Source organism: Nicotiana tabacum, chromosome 22 (genome assembly GCF_000715075.1).
Source record: "Nicotiana tabacum cultivar K326 chromosome 22, ASM71507v2, whole genome shotgun sequence".
In the NCBI taxonomy this organism is placed as follows: Eukaryota; Viridiplantae; Streptophyta; class Magnoliopsida; order Solanales; family Solanaceae; genus Nicotiana; species Nicotiana tabacum.
The window spans coordinates 206,171,133-206,178,250 of NC_134101.1; the positions used below are offsets into that span (position 1 = coordinate 206,171,133).

At 37.0% G+C, this 7,118-nt stretch overlaps 1 long non-coding RNA gene across 1 annotated transcript; it reads left to right on the forward strand.

Moving 5' to 3' along the window:
• Nucleotides 1–4,227: 4,227 nt before the first annotated feature.
• On the forward strand, nucleotides 4,228–6,785 carry LOC142176768 (uncharacterized). The gene is made up of 2 exons (XR_012705561.1): nucleotides 4,228–4,836; nucleotides 6,405–6,785. It is a non-coding gene; the product is annotated as an uncharacterized LOC142176768 (long non-coding RNA).
• Nucleotides 6,786–7,118: the final 333 nt, after the last annotated feature.

Genomic DNA, 7,118 nt, shown 5'->3' on the forward strand with positions numbered 1-7,118 from the left:
TATGGAGAATTCTTCGGGCTTAGTGAATGATGTTTCAAGCATTGTCTAATTCATGTTCTACTCTATTATGCCATATGGGTTGTGAGACAGGTTGATTATTTGCGCATGTATTGTGATCCCGTGTAGCTTGAGGTGTTATATGAGAAAGATCACTCTCGAGATGCAAGTCATTTATTCCACCTTAGTCGTGCTTGGGTTTTTGTAGTGCGTGGTGCTATCCGTCTCTCTAGGGTTGTATTTATGCACTTGGCATGCTTGTGTTCAATATTTGGGCATTTCATGGGTATGAGCATTGTGGCTTGATGGGTATTTCCTTATTGATTGTTTATGTGTGGATCGGGTGGCACGCCGCTACGGGCATGATGTTTGGATCAGGTTGCATGCTACAATGGTATCATGGTTGGATCGGGTTGCACGCCGCAACGGTATCATATTTGGATCGGGTTACACGCCGTAACGGTTTCATATGTGGATCGGGTAGCATGCCACAACAGTGAGATGTTGAGTACGGTTCCTTATACTTTTTTTGAATGCCTTGTTTCTCTTCTCTGAGATAGGTTCATGGAATCTGTTTGGAAGTTTTATTCATTGTGCGGGCTATATAGATCTTTGTTAGAGTTTCATTCTTTTGTATAGGTCATATTCGAGTTGTAGCTTGTTGGCGCATCAATGTCGTCGTATGAGATTTTAGGTGGTTTGATGTGGCTTCTCGATCGAGCAGCTTGTACTGGGTGAGATGAGGTTGTCGGGCTTGAAATCAATTCAATCGGATTTATATAATGTATATTATAAGGAAAATGTCACCATTCATTTCAGAATGAGGCAAGGGTTCTTGTTGAGCGGAGGAATTTCATGAATTATTGATCTGGCAGGTGGTTATGAATTTCTACACATCTCGTTCATCATTGCAATATTGCGAGGGTCGGAACCAGTCTTATATATGTTATGATATATACAACGGGCATCAGATTCGTGAAGTTGCATCAATGGTGGTTGGAGGATGTTATATGGGGCATATGAATTATGCGGTGCAATGTGTGATTAAAGCATGGGTGGATGATCATGTTTTGGGTTCAACGTGTTAAGATTGATATAGTGTATGTATATTAAAATCAGGTCTCGTAGAGAATTCCGAATGTTGGAATTTGGTTCTAAGGCTTGTGGACTAAGGTAGCAGGAAGGATATTCAGTCTGGCTTGAGCTAATGTGCTCACATGGGTTGTAGTGGAACGGGCAGCTGCACGAGGTGTTAAACAACGATTATGGGCAGCTCCAGATTGATTCTTGGCACGTTTGAGAATGAACGTATATTAAGTAGGGGAGAATGTGAAGACCTAACCGGTCGTTGTGAGCGCTAGTGAGTCGTTTGGCGGTGTGAGGCCTTGAGTAGCTTCATTTCATGTTTTATCACTTCTACGCATAGTCAGAATTAAATTTCGGAAAGTTCGGAGTTGATTCGGAAGGAAAATTCTCAATTTGGAAGCTTTAAGTTGAAAGAGTTGACCAAGGTTAGAATTTTGAGTAAACAACCTTAGAATCAGGATTTGAAGGTTTCAGTAGGTTTATATGATGATTTCGGACTTGGGCGCATATTCGGGTTCAGTATCGGATGGTCTGGGAGCGTTTCGGTGCTTATTATGGAAAGTTGGCATTTTGAAGGTTTTAGAATTTCCTAAGTTTGAGTTGAAGTGAACTTTGGTGTTATCGATATCCGTTTGGGATTCCAAGCCTTAGAATAAGTTCTTATTGTGATTTGTGGCTTGTACGTAAAATTTGGCATCATTCCCGAGTGTTTAGATATGATTCGGACGCGTTCGTCGAAGTTTGAATGTTTGAAAGTTGAAAGAAGGATTTTGATCGTCGATTCGTGACTTTGATGTTAGTCATGGAGTTTTGAGCCTTTGGATAAGTTTGGATAAGGTACTGGAACATGTTGGTATGATTGAACGGGGTGCCAGGGCCTCGGGTGTGTTTTGGGGTGGTTTCGGACCATTTTTTCTTGTTTTGCCGAGGTTGGTGTTGTTCTTCACGAAGAAGTATGAACACGTTCGCTAAGAAGGAATTTTGGCTAATGGAAAATGTACATCGTGAACGCGAAAGAGGGGTCGGGAACACGGAGCTGATGATGAGGTGTCGTTCACGAATGCGAAGAAGGATGGGGAGCTGCCACTGGAGGCGTTAAGCCTATGCAAATGCGGTTCAATGACCGCGAACGCGAAGCAGTGGGGACTGGGAGGCATCGCGAACGTGACTCTGCGGTCGCGAACGCGATGAAGGAATTTAGGGCAGCTAATTTTTTGCCTTCGTGATTGCGAATGAGCTTCTGCGATTGCAAAGAGGAAGGACCTGGGCAGACTCGATTTTTATGCGGGGTTTGGCTCATATTTCTCTCATTTTCACTTGGTTGGGCAATTTTTGGAACTCTTGAAGAGGAGATTTTCATCATCTATCATGAGGTAAGTTATTCCCACTTGTTGTAAGTTAAATACATGAGTTATATACGGATTTAAATATAAATATTTGTAGAAATTGAGGTATTTTGAAGAAAATCTAGAATTTGATATTTTTGGAGTTTGACGATTAAATTGGACATAGAATGGGAATAAATTATATATTTGAGTTCGTGGTGTTGTGGTAATATTTATCTTCAAAAAATTTCGGAATCTGGGTATATGGGCCCAAGAGTTGACTTTGTTGACTTTTCGAGCATAGTTGGGAATTATTATAAATTGATTTATTATAAGTGTTGGAGTATAATTTTATTCGTTTGGATGATTGTTTGACTAGTTTCACATCGATGGACATTGGTTTGAGGTGCTAGAGAGTCATTGAAGCCGGTTGTGGAACTTCAGAGCGAGGTAAGTCTCCTGTCTAACTTTGTGAGGGGGAAATTACCCCGTAGGATTAAAATTGTTATGTGCAACTAGTTGTGGGTGCTACGTATGCATGAGGTGACGAGATTTCGTACGTAGCTAAAAGCATATTATGTCCGGGTAGACTTAGGACTTTATCATCTAATATTTGAATTATTTGAACTCATTTTGCCAGCTTAATTAAGTGAATCTATAATTGAAATTGATTTGGAAATATATTAGGCCGATCTTTATCACCTTAAGTTGTTTGGCGAGTTATTTGATAAACAGTAAAAGTCATATTTACTTTATGCTCCTCTATCTGTGTTTTAAGCATGTGACTTGAAATTAGATAAGTTTCTTCCTTTCATGTGGATCGGACAGAACGCCTCAGAAGTATATTGAGATGCATCTCTGGTTCGTGCCGGTTGACCTTTGACAGTGTACACACCACTCTGGATCGGGTCGTAAGACCTCAGCATAATCGTGCGTGATACTGCTAGCAGTCCGGATATTCTGAGATTCTCCTTTTTGTTGAGACCTGGCATTTATATGGTATTCCTTATCCGTTTGAGATTACACTTGATATTTCTGATCTGTTGAGATAACATATGACATTTGAGAGATTTATATCGTTGTGAGCATGTGATTTCTGCCCTATTCAAAATACTCCTACAAAATGAAAGGAATAGATTTTTTCCCAATTGTTTGCAAGTTTATAGGATTTTTAGAGGATTTTATTAATTGTTTGCATTTTTGAGCATATTTAGTTTTTATTAAAATCATAAAAATGACCCAGAAATATCAGAAACATCATGCATTTCATATTAGACTTTGTGTTCATATTTTAGGATTAATTAGTTAATTAATTGCTTTATCAAAATGAAAAATCACAAATTTTGCTCATTTTTACATTTTTAGCTTTCAATTTTAGATTGGTAATTTTCTCTTCATTAATTTAGGATTAACTAATTTTTGTAAATATTATAAATAGATAATTAGTTTAATTTTACAAATTAGATTGATTTAGGATTTTAATTAATTAAATAAAGGAAAAAGAAAACAAAGAGAAAAAGAAATTGGAAAAGATTTAATTTGGTCTTGAAATTGGGCCAAATTTTGTACCCAAATCCGTCCAAACCCAAAGACCAACTTACCCGGTCCAGTGCCCTAGCCCGACAACCACCCCGTTTTTACGTTCTTTCATCACAGCCGTTGGATTCTTTTGATCCAACGGCTCGGAACTTAATCCCATTATTACATATAACTATCTTAAACTAAAGACCCCCCGCCCCCCCATCGACCCCCTCTTATTCCGTCTCTATATACTCTCAAAAGAAACCCTAGCCGTCCTAGGATTCCCTCGAATCGTCTTATGGCAGTGGAACTTCTCCAAACTACTCCAAATTAACACTAGTCAATCACCTTTCCCCCTCCCCCTTTAAAAGTATCTGAACGAGACACACCCCCAAACCCTTAAACTCCTTCAGTCTCTCATCTTTTATATCTCCAAAGAACCCTAGCCGCCGGAAATCGCCTTCCAATGCTGCTGCCCTAAACCACTGCCCTAGATACCTCCAAATGATCCCAAATCTTCACCAGATAATCCATGTCCCCTCCTCTTTCCAAGCCCCCTAACATCATATCTCAAATATTCATAGGTTGCTTCGATTTTCAGATCTTAAATTCTTAAAAAACCGTATTCTGCCTCCTTTATTCTTTTTTTTTTTGATATTGTTTGTTCAAGCTGGCTCATTTACGTAAAGCTAGTTCCCTTGGTAAGAAAAATAGATCTACGTTGGTATTGGTTCTTTTCAAGTCGCCGGAATCTGGTTAGTCACCTTGCTATCTACCAAAATTCCAAAGTCTTGTGGCGACATTCTCCAGCCAAGCTAGGGTCATTATCGTAACATGAATTAGTTTCTTGTGTGACGATATCGACCCCGGCTCAAATCGCTTGAAATTAACAGTTTGTCGTCCTCAGGTATTTCTTCCGTTCATTTTCCTTTCCCCGGTCAATTTGGTTTAACAGTTCTTTTTCTTTATTTTATTTTTCTGACCAATCATCATTTTGTTGTTTTGCATAATTTAGATTAGTTTAGGTTAATGATAGTATGTTTAGCCTAATTGTAATGTTCATTTGTCAACTACAATATGTTAGGTGAATTAGATCAGTTTTAGTCAGTTGAGATTTTAATTAAGTGTTAATTGACAATTTGTTTTGTTTTGATCTATCTCTTATTTGGCCTTATTGTTTGAGTTGGGAGGTTTGAATGCCAATTGGAATTGAAGGGGTTTGAAAGGGTAATATTGAAAACTTTAAAGGGGTAATTGGAAATCAATTCAGGGAATCCAAGTCTAGAATGACCTAGATAGTTCTAGGAGGTTCTAGAAGGGGTTAATGGACAATCAAATGATCATAATTTAGGTCAAATTGATTAAAATTGCAATAAGCAGAATTTAGAAGGGTAAAATTGAGAGTTTTAAATGGAAAAATATCAGAATGTTCTAGTATGGGACAGTTGTCCCCATTCTTAGCATGAAAATGCTGAAATTGGGTGGGAAAAAGGACGGACAACTATTAAAAGATGTTGTACTATCTGACATTTTAGGAATTTAGGGCAGAATATGCCTTTTTATTGCTGTTTTTATACACTCTATAAAAGAAAAAGAACTTTACTGATTCTTGGACAGATTTTGATCAATATATTCACTCTAAAGGGTCCTCTGAATACATAGAAAACTCAAGCATCCTTCTTTTCTGGCATTCATAATAGAAAACGCACATAGAATCCTTAAGATACCTCAAAAATGGAGTTTGAATCTAGAGCTATTTTTTGTTGTTAGTGTGTTTTGTTACTGCGGTTTTCTGGGTTGTTGAGCTCTATTTCCTCAGGTTTTTATGAATTTTATTTGGTCCGCAATACTCTGATTTCTGCTCTAGTTACTGGTGAAAACTAAGTTTCTATTTTCTTTTCTCCAAAGTCAAAGGCATATTTCTTAATATCTGTTGTACCTGTGGCCATTAAGGTATTGATTTCATTCTCATCAAATGTAATAGTTTTTAGAATGCCATAAATATCATCAGATTTGCAACTTTGGATTGATTACATATTTGTTAAATGTTCTACCCATTAATCTGGTAATCTATGCGCTGTTTGAATGTTTTCTACCATGTCTACTGTCTAACAGAACAGAGTCTGAAATTTCAACATGTAACAGTATTATAACTATGAGCTTGTTTGTTAATGTTGTGTTAATCATGGATTTTTGGTTGCATTAGTTTGAGCACTTAAGGTGAAGTAACACTCAGATTTCCAGTTTGATTTAAAGTATCAGATGTGTTGAATGTTTCAAAACTTTATGGAGTAGGAAACATTGCATTAAAATTAGTTCTTTCTTTTAGCCTTGGACTGTTAAAATACATTTGAAGTTCTAAAAATTCCCTAAATGTTTAAGATTTAGAAGTTTTGGCAGCATTCTCTTGTATGTAAAGCCTTCCTCCTCTGGAAATCACTTTGTCTTGGGTATTGTTGGCATTTGATAATGCAGGAGTTTGTGAGTGCTTGGCATGAGGTCCAGATTTACAAATCTAGCCACTGGTTGGTTAGTCTTTTGTGAATGATAGGCAGCTTCAAAAACATGTTGCTAAGTTGATCACTAGGCGGATTCAAAATTAATTTGATTTCAGCCTATACAGATTACTTTTCTTAATTTAGTTCAAGGTCTGTAATTATTTGTAGAAATGCAATGAAGCTATTCATTATTGGTAGTGTATAATATGTATCCATATTTAGTTTAAATTATAGTTGTTTCAGCTTTTTTTTCTTTACAGCAGCCCAAATGTTTCTTGATTCAGAATTTGAAACTGGGCCCATTTCATTTAAGCATATCTAGGACCAGTACATATTAACTTGAGATTCTCCAGTTTAGGATATGTTGTGTGTTCCTGAAATGTGACTTAAATAACTAGTATAGAGGTTTTGAAAATCGCTAATTTGTGCACATCTATATTTGGCAAGGATTTTGAGATTCCAATGTGGTGTTTGAACTCTTTCTAGCCTTTTATACAATACAAATGATTTTTAAGTTTAACATTTTGTCAAAAGTATGTTAAGTAATTACTAGTTTCCTTTACACAATGTTGGATCCAATCAATCGTGGCATGATTTGTCAAAGTTTGTTCATTAACTTGTAGTGATATCATTGGATCCAAGGGAAAACACATTTAGATCATGTCCCCGCATTAACAGAATTCACACTTTA